The 21490-nt window shown below is 33.9% G+C and overlaps 1 protein-coding gene across 1 annotated transcript in view; it reads right to left on the bottom strand.

Moving 5' to 3' along the window:
* The window catches only part of LOC137932371 (uncharacterized), a 61759-nt gene extending 41246 nt beyond the window's left edge, over positions 1 to 20513 (bottom strand). Inside the window, exon 1 of the mRNA XM_068775975.1 lies at positions 20423 to 20513. The gene's annotated coding sequence lies outside the window, so the exon portion shown is untranslated. The remainder of the gene's footprint in view (positions 1 to 20422) is intronic.
* Between the last annotated feature and the right edge of the window lie 977 nt (positions 20514 to 21490).

Here is a 21490-nt window from a genome sequence, read left to right as displayed (position 1 = left end):
CGTATTTACTTTCCTCAAAGAAACTGTCTTGAGTGTTTCGACATAAAAACATGGCCGCCATCACAGAATATATTGAGACCGAAAATGAAACTTTTTAGTAGAGATACAACTAAATATTGGTAATATCTCAAAAATTTTGTCTACGTAAAGCAGTGAAAATATATATATATATATACATAATTGTGTCTGCTCTCAGCGTGCCGAATAGAAGTCATTTTTTACTTACATTGTGTACATAATATAGTATGTATATATATATATATATATATATATATATATATTTGTATTGGTATGTTTGTGTATATGTATATATTTGTATGTATGTACTCTCTACACTACCCTCCTCTCCTTCAAAGCCTCTTCTCCTCTCATCTCCATTCAAAGGTTGTCTGGTAGAAATCGCCTCGAGCGATAAAACCGCCTCTTGTACCATATAAATTGTTTATTTTTTCCTTCCTTTTATTGTGTATGGTGTACGTAAGGTATTAATAAATAAATTAAAAAAATAAAATGTAATCTTTTCATTCTAGTTTGTAATTTATTTTGTTTATTTAAACAAAATAATAACTTTACACATTTCCGCCATTTTTATTCAGAAAATCATGACAAAAATTGATGTATTGTTACTCGTAGATTTGCAAATATTATTGGGTAAAAATGGTAAAGGCGATTGTCATTTTATTCGGTGGAGAGCGATATATATAGCGATATATATATAGCGACACGCGTATTATATAGACATATATAAACAGCTTACACATATTTGCACACAATTGTAAAACATACACGCTTAATTAATTCAAACAAATCGAGTATCGGAAACGAATATACCACCGTGTATCGACGGGGATAATATTAACATTGCAAAGCTCTCCATATCCCAACACAAACACCGAGTCCCAACGCATGTACGTTTTTTCAAGTGGTATAATTAGTTTGGTGTGTGCATTTGGCTTTACCCGTGTATCATTTATTTTTCAAAACCGCTAAAACATGGCGCATATATATATTTACTCACGTAATCAGTGTATGTAGTTGGGTGACCATTTTTTTAAATATTTTTACGTCATTTTTAGAGTTTTCTAGAAGATCGAATCAAGGGTGAAGAGATTCTACGACGAACTAAAGTAACCGACATAGCTTTCTTTGACAAGATTTTTTTTTGTTTTAAATTTAGAATACGTTTTACTTAATTTATGTAGAACAGCGAACCTGATGCCGAAGGCATTCTTTCATAGTTCATCGCATATATATATACATATATATATAAATACTGAACTGACTGGACATAAGCCTTCTATATAAATTTCTTATATTGCCACATGTACATACATACATACATATATATACGTATAAACTATTTTTATGGTCTTTGTAACGGGAAGCCTCTCGTTTCTGTATCTTATTCTATTCCACAATGATTTTTTCTGCCTCTTTCTCTCATACTTCAAAATTTCTCTCTTTCTTCCATCTTTCACTTTTCATATTTTCTATTATTCTCACAGTATTCATTAAAAATACGTTCACGCATCGCCTCCCATAGTTCGTCACATTTCTTGAAATTTTATTTATTTACATTTACAATTGACAATTTCAGGTTAGTTGAATTGCACGTATAGACCATCGTATACGCCACGGATAGGCAAGCAAAGCGAAGGAAGTTGTAATGCTGACATAAATGAAGTAAAGGTGTTGAATAATTATTCAATTATTTCAATCACCTTTTCCGTAATTTAATCAAAAATACAAAAGGACAGATAAATTTAAACAATGATTTCATATATATAGTTCGATTACAAGTGGTACAACACTCGAAGCGGCACGAAGCAATCGCGTATGCCATATTGCGAACCTTTTAATGTTTCATTTGCTGCATTCCCATGATAGTGGAAAGTTCGCGAGTTTGAAAGCTTTTGCGTCATTGGGCAATGTAATAAATATTGTTGCATTGTGATACGGCTGTTAAATATTGAATACGTTTTATTTCATAATTAACAGAAATTTTCAATTACAACATTGTCAATTAATTTAAATATATTTTTTTATGAATGGCCCCCGCTATTGGGGGCCTCTCGTACCCCCGTCTTTGGTGGGAAAGGGACTTTACGGGCAATTTATTTTTTCACATAGTTATTTATTATTTCCATTCTCTCCTTTCGTTCTTCATATATTCTTTCAATCTATTCTTTCATGCCACATTTCTGCTATCTTTCCCTTTTACTCTGTGACCTTTCATTCCTCCCTCATTACATGTTACATCTTATCTTTATTTCTTTCCGTTTACGTTTTTATCACATTTTATATCACTTTTTGAGTTACATTTTATCACATTTTTTCTTATTGTCTATTTAAAATTTTTCTTATTTTCTTTAATTTTTATTTTTTTGTATCACTTTTTTAATTATTTCCTTGCAGTATGAGAGGAATTCTGCTTTTGACTCCTCCCTGATTTTAACGCCAGAAATTTAAATATATTGAAACTTACAAGCGAACATTACAACTGTTTGCCTTTATTAATTGAGAAATATTTATCATCTACCATTTATGTCAGCCTGGTACTATTTCACTCATGAAGTAAGTTTACACCAATCAAGAATTGTAAACTTCGTCTGAAATGGCAGTGGACGAGGTACATTGTTCGTTCAATCAATGACAGTTGAGCCCGATGTCGTTGGAAGCAGGCAGTGTACAAGACCGGATCATCGTGGCGATCTTTAAGAGGAGACACTATGCCTTGTAGTGAACCTCTATCAGCTGACATGATGATCAATTTCAGCCATAGGACATCCACCGCTAAACCCAAGCCTTTCGTAAACATTTTTAATAGGATCGAACATTTATACTACTTTTTTTTAAAGTAAAGCGTTGATTATTCTGTCATACTTGCGCATTGGTAGTCCAGCGGTAGAGGACTGAGGCTTGCGACTTAAATTCGTGCGTAAGAAAAGGACCAATATTTGGCCACTTCCGCACATGCATTGGTAGTCGTGCAACAAAGTGCACCGCCCGCCAGCCCGCCGGTTAGTGCCAAACACAGACTCTGTGTTTGGCACTAATCGGTGTAACATAACTCCTGAAGATGCCCCGCGGAGGGGTGAAACACGTGTTGAGTGATTTGAGGGTGGCAGTTGTGTAATTCGCATTGTATGCATACGGATTTATCAGCGGGCTGGCGGGCGGTGCACTTTGTTGCACGACTACCACTGCATGTGCGGAAATGGCTAAATATTGGTCCTTTTCTTACTTAGGATGAACTTCCGCAAGGTAACGCCTGATTTCATTAAATATTAAATTCGTGAGTTCCATTCTCGGGATACAGTCTTATATATTATTCACTCTTTGTGTGTTAATTATATAGTATTGCCACTAATCACAAAACAAGTTACCAGAGGATGGGCAGCAGCGTCCTTCGCGTACCATAATACCACACTGCGATCGCCATTCCTCCTGCCACACTTGGCGATTATCATAAATCCTCGATAGATACTTACTACTCATTTTGATAATGTGTCGATCAATTCCAGACACGATTAACAAACTATACGCCTAAGGAAATTTATCTACGATTTTTCACTTATTATATACGAGAAATCTAATTCATATATTGTAACTGTCTAATTCTTATAAACCCAATTCGGTTTTTTTTTTAAAAAAACTGGACAATATTAGGGCGTCGTTAAAAATAAAAAATAAACCAATAATTTAAAAACGAATTATCATAATAATTAGTTACCTTAACTCAATTATAAATAGTTTATGATTTAAGTAAGTAAATATATCAAGAGAATCAACAAAAAATGTAATATGTAAAAATCGCGAGAACAAAAAAAATTCGGAAATATTAAACGTAAATGTAAAAACAAGGGCACGCACGCTAATGTCTGTGTGAATATTGATCCTCATAATAAAAAAACCATCCGGTAACATTGTAGTATGAAGCCTCAAGAGAGGCTTTCCAGGTAGCTACGGGGAGCTAATATATGTAAGTACTAAAAATCTTATAAAGAATTACGAATAAACGTCACCGTGCTCATATCATCGCAAGCCACGCCCATTTTTTATCTACAACATTCTAACGAGTGTCGAATAATGCATATTATCTCTATTTAAAACACATATCAGCCATCTGGAGTAAATTTTGATCGGCTACCTAAATATTAAATCTGAATTTGGACAGTACAATTTTTACCATAACGCGAAGACTTAAAGTTGACTTTTGATTGCCGTACATTATCCATGTTTGAAATTTTCCGTTACATTTAGAACATTAGAAGACGGTAATTGTAGCGGTAACGTCCTACCAATGGTTCTTGAAGTAAAACCGGTGAGTTTTAGTAACTCATTGCATGTATATATGCGTGTAAAATCATTATTGATGTTTGTATATGTATTGTTTTTACTTAAACACGGTTTAGGAACTAACGTAAATTCAATGTAATTATTACATCTATATCTACAGGATGATTGATTACAAGAGTAAAAGGTAAAAGAGGTGAATGTATTGCTTATTTGCTGTAAATTTATTCTTGGTACACCCTATACAAAAATAAATGGTTTCAGAAATAATGAATAACGCAATGATGATATAGTAAGGAAAAGGGTTTCAAAGTTAATTTGAAATTAAATATTGTTTACTATCTATAAAAAATATATAAAAGTCCACAGAAGACTTTTTTTTTATTAATTCTAATTTTGTTTTGGCTTTTACTAAACGCAGACAGCTGAGAGAGGGTTGCCGCTATTTGATACGGATCTTTTTTCTCCCAGCTGTGGGTCACGACAGTATTTTATTATATATCATTTTTCTTGTAAGTTAATACATTCATAATTAATATATATAAACGATAAAATTTATTACTTTTACTAAATTGTACATTCATTTCTACATTAATATATTTGAAGTCACTTCCCAAACACTATAGACCGTTAAATGCCTTGAAGTATATTACAATATGCCAGGTCAATTTATAAAAACATTCAGCAGAAGATTTTTTCTTGAGGAGGTTCGGTGAGTTGAACGGAGGTGTGTAAGCCTTCGTCAAAGGGTCTCTACAGACTTTGTACTGCTAGATGTTATTGGCTTATTGTATTAGAAAAAGCAAATTAGTGTAACATATTTCATAGTGATCATTTTATATTGGTTAATAGAAAATAAGTGTAAAACCTTTATATCCTTATATTCTCTATACGGATCAACCTGTATAATACCGTGTAACATCTGAGGTAAATGTAATCTACATATTTATAGAAGAGTGGAAAGTTCTAGAAGAAAATGTACAAGCGATAAACGCTTTACAATCCACGATCGCGACATGCAAATTGAGCCTCGGAGCAATGTAAATTAAAATTATTTATAAATGGACAGTAATAATGTACGAACGATAAAGTACATTACGGATAATGGAACGTATAATTATAATACTATCTATTCTGACAGACATATTGTACATTTTTAATTAAACTTTTAGTTTGAACGAATGATTCATTCATTTATATCAGCCGATAGAAGGTCACTACAAGGTATAGGTCTTCCCCAAAGATATCAACAATGTCCGCGCTTACACAGTCCGTATCCATCGACTTCAGCCTTGCCGACAACCTACCCATGCCGTGTCTACCTGCTACTGATCGCCTCTTGAAAACCTTTCGGCGACGATCGATTAATAAAAATATTTTAGAAAATCTTTTTATATTTAATCGAATCAGGTGTTACCTTGCGGAAGTCCATCCTAAGTAAGAAAAGGACCAATATTTAGTCACTTCTGTACATGCAGTGGTAGTCGTGACTCTGTGTTTGGCTTCTGTGTAACATAACTCCTGAAGATGCCCCATGGAGGGGTGAAACACGTGTTGAGTGATTTGACGGTGGCGGTTGTGTGATTCGCATTGTTTGCCGCATGCGCATTTATCAACGGGCTGGCGGGCGATGCACTTTGTTGCACGACTACCACTGCATGTACGGAAGTGGCTAAATATTTGTCCTTTTCTTACTTAAATCTTTTTATCAGTATATTATTACGAAGACGGGAACCCTCGATATAACTGTCACCAACAAGATGTTAAGATAAGGTTCAAGACGTTGCTATGACTAAAATCCATTAGAACGAGTATCCAAATTATAGTTTTGTGATTGTAGAGATTTTATACTGCAGCTGGTTTGCAAGAAAATTGACAATGTCATTAATTTAAAAATTTTCAAATATCAAAATTATTACACACTAGAATGCTGTTGACGACTTTAAAAGTCGATACTGGGGGCATTCTAAGTGAATCTTCATCATGAAGAGAAGTGAAAAATAAGAAAATTCATAATAGTGAGAACAGGTAAAGAGCTGCTATAGGCAGAATCGCTGCTAGTTTCGTTGCCCGAACTCTAGAACATTAAAAGGCGTTTATTGAATAGTATGAGTAAAATATTATCATTACCTTATTTATTATTTCCGAAACTATTCATTTTTGAATAGAATGTACCTTACAGGCAATTCATGAAATCAAATCAGCTATATATTTATCCCCTTTAAAACTTTTACACCTAAAACCAATCAGTCTATATAGATTACCTTTACTTACATCGTAAATAGTTGGATAGTTTTAGATTGAACTTTTTATTGGAAATTTCTCCATTTTTAATATGTATAAATAATGATAATAATAAAGCTTCATTTCATTCCATACATATGACTTAAAATTAGTAATTTTATATAATATTGTTTTAAGTTTATATGGACCCCATTACGATAAAAGCTTCTTCCAAAGCTTTCCAATTTTATTTCTAACTTTGGCAACTTAGTGTCACCAATGACCTGCCACGATCTCGTAAGCCTATCTGGCATTAGGTCTGCCTCTCGCTTTGGTACCTTGTGGTGCTGTCCATTTTATAATCCTTTATGTCCACCTCTACTTTCAGCTCCATTTTCTTTGGAGGGAATAGGTTAGTGCATTTGTTAGTCACGTTTTTTTGCAGACGGTTGTGTTCCTCATTTTGTTTTTTTAATTGGATATCCAAGTAACTTCTCTCCCTTCTTCTCTGAGTGATTTGTATTTTGTTTCTAGTCTTCAGTTCAAACGACCAGGTTTGGCATACGTAGGTGAGGCGTGGTAAAATCTCAGAATCCGTAACTATCTTCTTGGCAATTAATGGGAGATGTGATTTCATGGGTACTTTCTCTAATAAAAAGTATGTATAGGTAATATAAAAAAAATCTCGTAAAAATCTAACATTATCCTTTAATAGCATCTATTATAATACCTCGATTCCGCTCTGTAAATTTTAAAGGAGCTAAAGGTCCTTGTTAGATAATAAAAAAGTCACTTACCATTTTACTATGTACGAAAACAACTGTGATCTTAAAACTGGAGGCACATTTAAGCTCCTGTTGAAACAGGAGAACAAGAAATGACAAACGGCAAGGATGCTTAAGGAGGGGAGGCTTCGTGGGGCCGAAAATCGCGGGCCATCAAACATCTCGAGCCGGGCCTTTGTAATCTCCGAGTCGACTCAAATTATAATGATAATGAACCTATTAAATTTTGCTTTATATCCTGTGAAGTGTCACGAGTATATATACATACGTAATAGCTCTTTAAGACAATTGAAATGTATGCAAATGATATTTTCGGAACTAATTTTCAATAACACTATTGTAAAGTTAAATTCAGTTTATTCCAAAAAACAACAATACGAAATCCACTACCTAAAAAGCAAGTAGCTTTATACTCGCTAATGATATACATTTATGTATAACAATGACTCTCGAAGTAATATCATACGAAAATTAAATACAAAATATACATAATTATATAAATTCTGCGTATGTTTGTTTGTTCTGTGTGTGTGTTTGAATGAGTGCTACGTTGAGTGTCTGTATTTTTTAGTGTATGAGTTTAATTAATAAATTCACCTATCTCCTTTCTTCCATCACACATAAACACGAACGGATTCCCGACATTCACGGTTGAACTCTCTTCAACCCTGACTAAAGCCTTTTGATACTACTTTTATAGTGTAAGCAGCAAAGGTATGTAATAATCTACCGACGTCGTTGTTTCCAGCTAACTATAGCTTAAAAGCCTTCAAGTCAAGGGGAATAGGTTTATTCCAGGTAAGCATGTAGCATCATAGACCTCGTTATCGCTTAACATCAGGCGAGATACAGGTCAAACGCCTATTACTACTTTGGAAACTTGATTGTGAGCGGTGACAATCCTATATAATGCATAGTGTCAATTATATAACTTTGTACTCCGGGAATCGAATCATCTTTTCAGTCCTCTATCCTTTGCTCTACCAACGGATAAATAACATGAATAGATGATACATATAAATCTTAGGGCAAAACTGAGCAGTGTTATTATAATTAAAGATCTAAAGAACGTCTAACCCAGTGATTCCCATAGTGGTCTATATCGACCCCTAGTGGTCTATGACAACCTGCAAGAGGTCTACGTCAGCGAAAAAAATTTTGGGGGTCCATGAAATGAAAATGGGGGTGCACGATAATGGATCTCAACACATACACTGATAGTACCTATTTACTTACATCGTACTATCTTATAATACCCAAAATTTTACATTATTTATAAAGTGCCTATGAAGTTTATATTTTATGTTATTTTATTTATAGTTTATTTTATGTTTATTTAATGTTACATAAATTTCACATAACAGATACAAAATTTTTTTTTGAGTAATTTTAATTTATATTCAATTAATAAATGTATAAATTAACATGTGTTTTACTTTAAGTTTTTAACACTAAACTTTACTACAGTTAGATATTTACAGGAAATCAATATCTGGTAAGTAGGGGGTCTACCCAACACGGAAAAACATGGCAAGGGGTCTACGTCACAAAAAAATTTGGGGAACTCTGGTCTAACCAAATACTTTCACGGTTTTAGTACCGCATATAAACCAATTCGCCCTGGGTCCGGTGGAGACACGGTGGAACATCTAATGTAAAGGTCCGGACCGAGCCTCCATAGACAGCCTTCAAACTTAGTTACTGTACAGCTGTAGGCTTAGCGCTTTTACCCGTCTGCCGCATTATTGTAATTCAATAATATGTTTATCTATACTGGTATGTCGCCAAAATGAACAAATAAATTACTTCGAGTTAATAAATCGTAAAATGCTTCAATCATATCAAATTTTATTGTACAGCAGCAGTTTCATAATAATAAATAAAAAGTACAATGGGTAGTCTTATCACACGAGGCGATTTCTTCTAGACAACCATAGTTTGGAAACAGTAGGAGTATAAATAACGAGTAGTTAACATGTATAAGTCATATATATATATATATATGTATATATATATATATATATATATATATATATATATATATAAATAAAGTGAATAATCATAAGCCCAGTAAAGATTTCTTAGAGACTTTCTTAAGAATGTTACTGTATATAAAAAAACAAGGTGACATAATTTTCAGTTGAATACATATTAAAAGTTGCCATTTAAGCTAGCACACTACGGCGCCTATTTAGAACAGCTACGCCGCGTAGCAGGGGGTATTGAAGCGTAGCGCGCAGTTGCTACGTCGTAGCAGCTAGAAACTCATAATGTTTTTACAGCCTTTAGCTAGGTATACGGCTGAGCACATTGGCATTGAACTTTAGTTAAGTCTGTGAACATTTTGTAATGAAACAACTTAGCCGGGATATGAAAAGAATAAAACACGTAAATTATTACACAGAAAATGTATATCTATCACATATATATATATATATATATATATATGTCTTCATATATCTTAGAGGCTTTGCCATGTAATATTTATTATATATGTATCTTGTATCATATTATGTTACATGTTAAACCAGGTGTGATTTTTCAACGATATTTAGCCATCGCGATTTTTATATACCGCTTCATGTGTTTTAGTTTGTCATGGTGTCAGGGTATTTTCCACAGGCTATAACTCATAAAGTACAGTGGCTCATGAATAGCGACGTAATTTCCGCAGTTCGTTAAATTTTAATATTTATTAATCAAAACATTATTATTTTTCTTTGAAAGATATAACAATTGTTTTATAATTATAAATAGTTTTTCTTATAATTTACTGCCAAACGTATGAAATCATATCATATCACATATCGTACTTGGAGCGCCAGTGAATTTTTCGTAAACCGTTACAATAGATTACATCATGTTTATGACAGAGTTCCTCTTACAGTCTTCGTCTTCATCTCTTACTCTCGTGACAGTTTCCCTTCGAACTATCCATGATAAGGTTCTACTGCCTCTGGATTTTGAATCAAGCAGTAATCTTCTTTAAAATCTCATTTCAACGTGTATTCATGGCTCCAAATAAATCAAACGTACCTTATTTATAGATTTTCTTCCAACATTTAAAAGCTAGGAAAAAATAAGGAAATGAATAATCTCCGAACATATTTCCGAGTATATTTAAACGGAGCACCAACGCCGATAAGCCATGCGGCGTAGGCGTCACGCTCTGATGGGTTTCTGGGGAGAGGACGAATTATTTACGCCCGCAGGCTCTCACGGTATGCTGGCTTCAGAAGTAGGTTATTTATAATAAAATATACTAACTATTACGTCCTACGAGAAAAGTAGTTTTGTAATTAAAATCTGATGCCTACTATCTCTGGTCACAGGGTCGAGTCCTGACAAACACTTGTTATATGTAAAATATAACATCATCATTTTGTCACCCATAGGGCGTCAGAAACACAGAGTGGATGTTATTAACTTATTTTTGCTTCTTGCAATAAAACAATGGGACCTGTTTTTTTTCTCCAAACAGCCTATATTATTGTAAAACCTTTATTATTAGTTATGATATTAAGCAGAAGTATCCTAGCGGTAGAGAACTACGAAAAAGAGTTTATGTTACAGGGAGGAAAAATAAAGAAAAGCCAAAGAAAACAGTGCAAGCATAATTTTTCCTTACATTAATAATTTATAAATATATACCAAATATGAACCATAGTAAAAATAATTCAATAAATAAGCTATTAAACATTTTACATCAATTAAATCCTAAATAGAAACAGTAGTTGCCCAGCGGTAGAAGACTGACACTTCCGATTCTAGATCGCGGGTTGGATTCCCGTGATACAATCTTAAATAATTCACACTTTGTGCATTAATTAAATAGGATTGTCACTGCTCACAAATAAATTTAGTGATGGGCAGCAGTGTTGTCTGCGTACCATAATACTACACTGCGATCGCCAATCCATCTATCGTGGCGATTATGGTATATCCCCTTATATCTTTGGAGGTGGCATATGCATTCCAGTGGGTGTCTATAATCTAAGTAAGAAAAGGGCCAATATTTAGCCACTTCCGCACATGCACAGAGATCTGACTGAGACTCTGTGTTTGGCACTAATCGGTGTAACATAACTCCTGAAGATGTCCCGTGGAGGGGTGAAACACGTGTTACGTGATTTGGCGGTGGCGGTTGTGTGATTCGCATTGTTTGCCGCATACGCATTTATCAGCGGGCTGGCGGGTGCACTTTGTTGCACGACTGCATGTGCGGAAGTGGCTAAATATTGGTCCTTTTCTTACTTAGGATGGACTTCGCAAGGTAACGCCTGATTCCATTAAATATCTATAATCTAAAACGACAGTGTATTGTTATAAATATACTGCGATGCTGATGTGTTCTTATATTTATTTTATTATTGCGTTTTGAGGTTGTAAATTGTTCTAATTCATAGTTTTAAAATAATAAATATAGTGTCAATATATGCGACATTATTTCCAAGTAGTTAATCATTGGACATAACTGTTAAAGTAACAAAAGTATACAATCTTTTTACTATTATGACCTATATTAGCTATTGGTACGACGCCATCTTATTGTAGCGTTGATTAAATAAAGTATATACGATAGTATTACATATATACCGTCTAGTAAAACTGAGCTGCTTTGTAGAAATAGAACGATCGATAGCGATCCTACTTAAAGGGCGGGCTGACGTCGCTACAGTCTGGACTTTATTTAAGTCCTAGAATTATTAATAACTCGAATCGATATTAACAGCCTGTACAATTGGAATGCGGTTATTACCAATTCGGACTCGAATTGAAATAGTCGTCTCGGTACATTTGCAATCGATTGGACTTTACGGCTTCTGTTCTGCTAATTATTTATGCTACATATAACCTAGTTAATACTCGCTTGTAGTAATAAGTTCTACAAAACTCTTGTTTAGTTTCATTTTCATCATTATATTATAAGCCGATAGACGTCCACTATAAGGCATGAGCCTACCCCAAAAATATTTATGAGGTGATATGTCATAATCGCCTTTATTCTTATATTATGGTACAAAGAGGATGTTTCTGCCGATCCTCTGGAATCATGTTTGTGAGCAGTGTCAATCCTATATAATTAATATACAAAGTTTGAATTATACGCGATTTTATTCCTGGAATTGAACTCGGGATTTACAAGTCAATACTCTGCCGCTACCAAAGCCGAGGTCCCCTAGTTGTGGCAGTTTAACCTAGACACACGATAGAGCGTCCGCCTAAACGATCAAAGGGCTCGGAGGCGTTTCAATCCGGTGGCAGAATATAGCGGCCATAACCGAAGTTCACCAGAGCCTTCAAACTTCATTACCTTAACCCTTAAATGCATATTGATGAATAACTGCCACTGTCACTTTGAATACAATAGTGTACAGTATATGCATAATGTTTTATATATGCAACATAAGGTTTTTTAAATAAGCATAAAAAACATTACATATATATGTTTTTCTATTTTTCTCTGCATTGTAGTGTACTTATCTGCAAGATACATATTTCTTGAAAGTATAAATAAGTCATGCATTTAAGGGTTAAAAGAGGTTTTAGGCTATGTGCCCTCTGGGCCCTGCCCACTCGCACCCGCCGAATTTGCAAATGACACTTGTATCGTAGCATAGCATCTAAATTTGACCAGCACAATTAAAAAAATATCAAAAGCAATACTTCGCGAAGTCACGGGACATAATTTAATATAGAAAAAAAATATTGTTATAAACAAAGTGCTTCGTCAAGACACTATTCATTTCAAAGAATCACGTCATCTCTCGACGGTTGAAGTGAAAATAAAAAAGGCGGGAAACAAAGACACTTCGTCAAGATGGCGAATTTATAATGGCCGCCCCCTCTTTAGTTATTCACGCTGAAAACAGTCAAAGACAACATTTTTCCGGTCGTAATTTTTTTTTTCGTAATTCGTTGTTGTGACTCTTTATTTCTTTTTAATGTTTGAATAATATCATATTCCTGGTAATTTTATACAATTTTTTATAGAGAATTTAATAGGTTGTTACAAATATATTCATTACACTGCAAGGCGTTAGTCTCTCCAAAAGATCGCAACGGTCTTACTTTGCTTGTACCTTGACTGTATCTTTGTACCACATAGTTGGGGTCCTACCAGCAACCAGTCGCCACTTTAGAACCTTCCGACCCAAATGGCCACTGCCCACTGCCACTTTAGACGAACAATTCTTCGAGTTATACATACTTTCAGTAAACAAAACTGAATATTTTCTTTGTATCAGCACACGATAGAGAAGTAGGCGTCTTTCGTTATAAATAATCGGTGAGATAATGTACACCGACATGAGCTTCAGTCATCGGCTCTATCAGATGTTTATGTTCAAAAACCGTAACAATAATTGCGCCGTATAAATTATTCTTAGTTACAATTCGTAGCCATTTGTTTTCTGTTTAATAGGTTAAGCGCATGAATAGCCGGGTTTAACGCAGCGAACGAAATTACTTCGTATAATATTAATTTTTGCTAACTAAACGTTCGACATTTCGTGTGCTAATTAATTTGCCTGTGTTATTCTTTTCACTAACATTTCTTTGTTAAATTATGGATATATTTACACGAAAGTAGCTGTTATTGATAGGTTATTTCACTTAAAAATTATTAACTTAGATACTATTTAATAATTTTTTATATTACGTGTTCATATGATACGGTCTGAGAACTGAGATCAGAAGCTAATATACAGGATGATAGATTGAAGATAAAATAGTAACTTAAAATTAGTTTATTTAACATTGTAACTTTAAAAAAAAAACTCTTAATGATCGTGAACTTATTATCTATTTTCATTTTAATCTATTTTATTTTTAACTATTTTAGTTCGTAAGTTATAGTTGTGGAGAAGTATAATAAAACGCCGGTTGTGAGATTCGAACAGAACTAACTTTTTATTTACGTTCAGAAACATACCTACATTTCAGTTTATAACAATGACGGTAGGAACACTATACAATCTATGTTCCAATAGATGGCGGTATATGTATATTAATTAATGATTATTTGTATATAATTTCAACAAGAAGAAACTCCACAGCAACGTCTTTTAATTAAGTTTAAGACAGATTTATACATATAAACTTTATCACATATAGCCTAAATGAAATCAAGATATTCAGGCGACCACATATTACATTAAAAAACATAAGGACATTAATATACAGGATGATTGGTTATGGGTGTAAAAGTTTCAATACTACAAGTTTTTGGATAATAATGAAATACGTTCACCTTTTCAAAGGTTTTACATCTTTAATCCATCATCCAGAATAAATTGCAAGGTGTTATAGTTGTGGAGAAGAAGCTAGAGGAAATTCTAGAAATATAGATCGATAATTATAGATAAACAAGTTTTAATGGGATAAATATAATATAAATCAGTTGCTTTTAATAAATGTATTATATATGTTATATGTACACGCTATTTAATTAATGGTTTCAGAAATAGTTAATAATTTAAATATAACATTATGATTATTAAAAAATTATTATTGTTTACAATTAGCCTTAAAACTTTGTACTGCCATGTGTATTGTCATATTCCAATAGAGCATTTCAATAGAGTTATTGAAAATAGACGTAAATAAATTTAAAGGTTTTTGCTCACAAATGAACTATTAGGCGAATCGGAAAGTAACATGTTTTATTGCTAATCAACAATATATTCACCTTCGTTATCAACAATTGTAATCTAGTATATAACGTCTTCCAAGTACGAAGTGATCTGTAAAATGACAATCAAATATCGACATGTGCAGAAACGATATTACTTTCCGGTCCCCCTAATACATATTTATCTGTATAAAACTTTTACATGTTTAGTAGATTTGATAGTTGAAATTTAATCGTGATTGTGTACGGCACATAACATCATGTAACATTTGTCTTTAGACAAACTGGTTGTCCTCGTATGAGGTTTGTATGGGAGCAGTGGAAACAAAACTCTGCATTTGTTCTGAGTCATTACTAATATTCGACCACATAAACCGTGAACGCGCCACGAAAATAATGTATTCTAGAAACAATGCCGTCTAGACACGATTCCTACGCGAGAACATTAGTAGATATATTACAACAAAAAAACTCGGGCTATTTGAGGCGGCTGTTGATATAAGCAAACAATGGCATTGAAACTACTGAACTCAAGTTGTTTTACGCATAATTTAATACTGTGATCAAAAACAAAAGTGAATTTATATGTCTAAATTAATTTCATGCCATCGCTTTTTCCAGTCGGAATAGTATTTTTCCGGTATAACCTTCAAAGCCTTCTATGATACGGTTTTTATCTTTTCAATCGTGTCAAAACGGCGCCCTCACAATAGCCTATTGAGTTTGAGTAGCCAGAAGTCTCACTGAGACGAATCAGACGAAGCGAATACGGATGATGCGAAATGAGATGCGTTTTTGACTCTTTTTTCCAAAACATTGAGCGATTTTAGTATTTGACAAAATAACATGTAACTCTGAGGTAATTAATCATAAACTTTTGGCAAACAGATATCAGGCCAATATCATAGACAGTCTTACCAATCTAAAATTACCTGCTTATCTAATAGAGTCAATGTTCTTTTATTTCTTAGTTATCAAATTTCAAACTTTTTCTGCCTATCCTTACCTTCCTGTACCCCATTTACATGTTTAGTACTGCTGTCTATTATTTCTTTCCACGTGTTTTATTTATAATCTGCTCTATGCTTAACTTCCTCTACTACATTTATATATTTAGTACTGCTGTCTTTTCTTTCTACCTTCGTTTCTTATTTAGAATTCATAATTACTAATTCATAATACTGCAGTAAATAAAAATAAGCAATGTCTTTACTTACTGAAATATTCCTTACATTAATTACATTTATTTCTTTATATTGACAAAATATATTCCTAAGAATTAGAAGAGTGGAAGACATTGTAATGGATGGGAGAAAGAGGATGTTAATAAAACTAAAAGTAAGAAAAATAAAAGTCCTTCTCATAAGTTAAGAAGGAATGAGAGGTTCCCAAATAGGCAGGAGGAGAAGGCATTAAAAAAAAGAAAAAAATATCTAGTATGCAGAAAACGGATTTCTTGTCCCGTTGCTAGTTCAAAAATGAACACTGAAACTGTATCTGCCGCGATAAAAACACCGCAGTCGGCGGAATCGCAAACAATAGCAGGTCCGGCTTTATTGTAGGATTCATACCCTTAGTCTCGTGTTTATTCAGTACGAAAATGGAAACCATTTTCTGCTTGTTTTGTCGCTCAGTACCATAGCATTTCTCTTTTTTCAGAGGCGCCCAAGGTAAATAGAGTCGGATATGAACGGCCGGTAATAAATGAACATTCTCTTACAGAAATATGAGTACATCGTATGAATTCAAATAACATAATACTACAGAATCTGTTATTTCAACATTATACTTAGTAAGCTAAATAGCAATGCTGATCTTGATAAGAGCAAGAAACTCAACAGTTACCTTTTTCAAATGAAATTTAACAATATTTGATGTATACATATTAATACCAAACGACTAAATGATTTAATAAATCAAGTTCCACACATTTAGAACTACTAAAAAAACTCTTAGATGCCAAAAAAAGATTAATTCAATAATACACTTTTACTATTACATTTAAAAGGAACAGCTATAAGAGCACAATTAGCTCAAAATATAATCAAAAGAAAGCATTAGAGTCTAGAGAAAATGGACTTAGTTTTAGATCATTAGGTTTTTAATTTTTAAAGTCATTGAAAAACACTGCATTCAGGCCGCTTCTACCCGGTCTTAATGGAAATGTTGCGGCGAGGCCCAATTCGATGGTAATGGTATCCTTCTACTTAAGGTCACAAAAGGCTTAAGAGCAGCCTAGTCTGAAAATAGTACAGACATCCGAAGTTAGGTACATATGACCACTTATTTTTTTTTTATTGGTTATAGCTAAAACATCTAACTTCCGTCTCGCATGATGTTCAGTGATGACGAGGTCAACGATGCTACATGCTGAAGAAGATACCTATTGACTCTTGACTCAAAGACTCCCGTGGTTTGCAAACAATTGATACAAAATATAATTTAAATAAATATAAAAATTGTAAAATAAATATTTACAATTGTTATGGCATCCTGGAGGGAAAGCGAGGGAAGCGAGGCGATGTGTGAATGGTAACAAGGAATGGAAGAGAATGGGAAGGATAACAAAGGAATTAATAAAACAGCTGAAGAAAGACAAAAGAGGCGAGTGGAAATAGTAAAGTTGTGATAAACCAGGCAAGGTACCACGAGAAGTCTCCAAAACGGGTGCCATAAAAAAGGTGACGGTAGCTGGATATAAAGACATCGGTAGATTGTTCCATACCTTGGTTGTTTGCAATATAATAGTAGTAACAAAATGTTTAGTGTGAATTGAAGGTATAGGATGATATCTGGATTCCGTTCGCCTTGAATTCAGATGGAAGGAAAATGGGGTAATTAATCTCTAATTTAATTAGCGCGCCAGAAACTTTACAAAACAGGATGACGATCCACAGTAATGTGGTATACGATGCAAAGAGGAGAAAAGGAATAAAAAGCTAAGTAGACTCACTAACATAAGACCGAAAGTCGAAGTAAAAAAACTTTTGTAGAAGAAAAGAGAAGGAAAAGACAACTGAAGAAAGATCATAGAGAACGACAAAAGGTTGCAGTGCAACTAGAAGACAAACAACACAAGATATTGTTACAATGAGCTTCGTATATTTCCTATGAATATTTATCACCTCACGAACGCGGTTGAGAGCATTCCTTTATTTCATCGATACTTCTTATGTATATTTTATTTATGAATTATTCACACAGACGTTTATTTTTATATAAGAACAAATGAAAGTTGTATTGTTGTTTGATGGATGCTATAAAAACTCTCCATGAAAGCGATTTAAACTGTGTTCTTTAATCATAAAGATTGTAATGTAATTATAGTGCCGGGAGAGCGAAACGTAAAGTATTGTAAATAATTAATAAATTAAAAATAAAAATAAGTATGGGGACGAAATTGTAAACAAAAATTGTGATGTCAAAGAATGTGGTGAAGGAAGAGAGACGATGTGTGTAAAGAATGTGGTGAAGAAAGAGAGACGATGTGTGTAAAGAATGTGGTGAAGAAAGAGAGACGATGTGTGTAAAGAATGTGGTGAAGAAGAGAGACGATGTGTGTAAAGAATGTGGTGAAGAAGAGAGACGATGTGTGTAAAGAATGTGGTGAAGGAAGAGAGATAATGTGTGTAAAGAATGTGGGGAAGGAAGAGAGACGATGTGTGTAAAGAATGTGATGAAGGAAGAGAGATAATGTGTGTAAAGAATGTGGTGAAGAAGAGAGACGATGTGTGTAAAGAATGTGGTGAAGAAGAGAGACGATGTGTGTAAAGAATGTGGTGAAGAAGAGAGACGATGTGTGTAAAGAATGTGGTGAAGGAAGAGAGATAATGTGTGTAAAGAATGTGGTGAAGGAAGAGAGACGATGTGTGTAAAGAATGTGATGAAGGAAGAGAGATAACGTGTGTAAAGAATGTGGGGAAGGAAGAGAGGCGATGTGTGTAAAGAATGTGATGAAGGAAGAGAGATAATGTGTGTAAAGAATGTGGGGAAGGAAGAGAGATAATGTGTGTAAAGAATGTGGGGAAGGAAGAGAGGCGATGTGTGTAAAGAATGCTGTGAAGGAAGAGAGACGATGTGTGTAAGGATTGTAAACGAAAAGAAAGAAAATTGTAAGATGACATAGCGGTAGAAATTGTGAAGGGCCAGATAAGAGAACGTGAATAAAAAACGTATGATGAAAAAATTATTGAATCTTGAAATGAAAGTCCCTATCATAATTTAAGAAATGTGAACGAAAGGCCTCCAAAAAAGGGTTTAAAAACATAAATTAGAATGATTCTTTAAATATAGGTAGCCTCTTAACCGCCACTGTTACTTAGTAACAGAAAGAAGTCAACTTCATGATACAGGTGTCTATCTAAGATCATCACGAAGATGCCTTGAGTTGTATCCAGTGGCTTCACCACCTTAACTATGTGGACGGTTAGGTGTTAGGGTCATTAAATATATGAAAATGATTTATGTGTATAGATAGAATCACTTATGCATGTCATGATCCTTCAACTTAAAGATACGATGGTTCTAATCGGATCCTGATGTGAGAAGAACACACAAAGAATTCTAACTGATTTCTTCCGTAACTATTGAAAATATTATTAATTTTTATAATCACTTAAAATCTTACATTGTTGTTGGATTTTGTTTAAAAAAAAGTTTAATTAAAATTTAAATATCATATTAGATAATTCACAGATACCAGAGTAAATTGTAATAACGTATATAGTTAATTCAAAATGGATTTTAATATGGCACCTACAGAAAGATATAACATACCTGCCTTTATTTTTAGTTATAATATTACGTCGATGATGATTTATAGAAATTAATTGTTATAATTATTCGATTTAAAAAGAAACTAAACTAGACACGACTATTCAAGAGGGTACATATTTAAAACGAACTTCAAAATTTAGTAGTTTTATTCAAAGCATACAATTCAACTGTATTTTCTAATTTAAATATGATTAAATAAAAAAATATATAATCGTAACTAAGCCCCATAACGTTTTTCATATTGAGAGAAATTATTATATTATCTAAAACAAAGAAATTAACAAGTTTTAATAATTCTTTACTTTAAGTAATTATGTAAGAATAAAATATTAATATTTTTCTAGCATTGGATTAAAAGTATATTGTAAAATTGAAAGATATATATAGTCTATAATGTAGAAGTATTTGATTAGAATTAATGGTTCGTGTTAAATAATATTTATTTGCCGTCAATCAAACAAGCGAAGATCGATAGCATCCACTACAACGGATATTTAAATTTAGAATTGTAATTGAAACGATTCAGATAAAGCTAATGCTTCTGTAATAAGACGCCGAGTGCAGCGTATCACACGCCCGGCGTGCACCAAACAAAACAAATACGCAATAAAGCAAATGCACCGTACGACCATTGGTACGTGTATGTAGCAAACATCACTAAAACATCGCATACCTCGGGCCCAAATTAAAACAAGTACTGAGTATTCACCTGAAAATGTGCTCCTTATTGCGGCCGGCTTAGCGGCTGCATGACGGGACTGAACGAAGCGAGACTTGAGTGCCGAGCGGGCGATCCTCACACATAAACACACGTCCACGAGCGGCCGCGGGCGTCACGCGACTGACCGGGCTGCCTCGCCCCAATCGATAGAATCACCCACCCTCCCGCACCGCCGTCGCACCCCCTCTTCCCCGCGCGTGCCCTCGTCACTCCCATACAACAGGTTAGTATGCGTGCGCCGACCAGACAGAACCGCCCGACCGATGCACGTCAACGCTGCAACTCGCCTGCCACCGAGTGGTCCCGGCTAGAACAAAGATCCAGTATAAACCAGACTGGACGAAGAAGTCATACTCTCTTTTATTAGAACTTCACATTTTGATCATGTAAACCAAATGAGCTTAATTCTATATAAAATGGTATATGAACATCTCTGTGTTGGGGATCACAACGCTTCGTATTGCTTTGTTTAATTCTTGCGCGTCTGAATTAAAATTGAAAATGGATTTGAATTTGGGCGTCAATAATGCTATCTATCTATCCTACCCGGCTCTTCTCTCTACCGCGTTTTAGATTGAAGAGCTGGGTACGTTGCTCTAGCTTTCATTTAAACAGACCAGACTCCTATCTCTATCTAATCATATTTAAAAACCCGTCGATAAACGATCTTATGTTTGCTTTTGACCAACCTAAATCATTCAGGAGGTTATAAAGAGATTTTGATTTTATACTTCTTACTTCTATCCCTATCTTCCTTCTATACAAATACATCACGATCATATCAGCCGATAAATGCCCAATGCAAGAATGCCTCAGACAATGATCGGTATTGCACTCAATTAATTTAAATTTATTATGTTAAATGCATCGTACTTCACGTTCACTTTAGTTATGTGGTCTTCAGATATATTTGTTTCACAAGGAACAGTGAGATCTATTAATGCTTCTATGTTCTTAAAAACAGCAAAAGTCCGGACTAGAAGACGGTATTTTTACATAAATAGTTATATTAATTTTAAATTATATATTAATATTCAAATCTCCAAAAAAGTACAC

Source organism: Battus philenor, unplaced genomic scaffold (assembly GCF_028537555.1).
Source record: "Battus philenor isolate CCGP_79_NKW_IND1 unplaced genomic scaffold, ilBatPhil1.0.hap1 SCAF_9, whole genome shotgun sequence".
Lineage (NCBI taxonomy): Eukaryota > Metazoa > Arthropoda > Insecta > Lepidoptera > Papilionidae > Battus > Battus philenor.
Note: the sequence above shows the minus strand (reverse complement) of the source record. Positions and strands in the feature narration are given on the sequence as shown.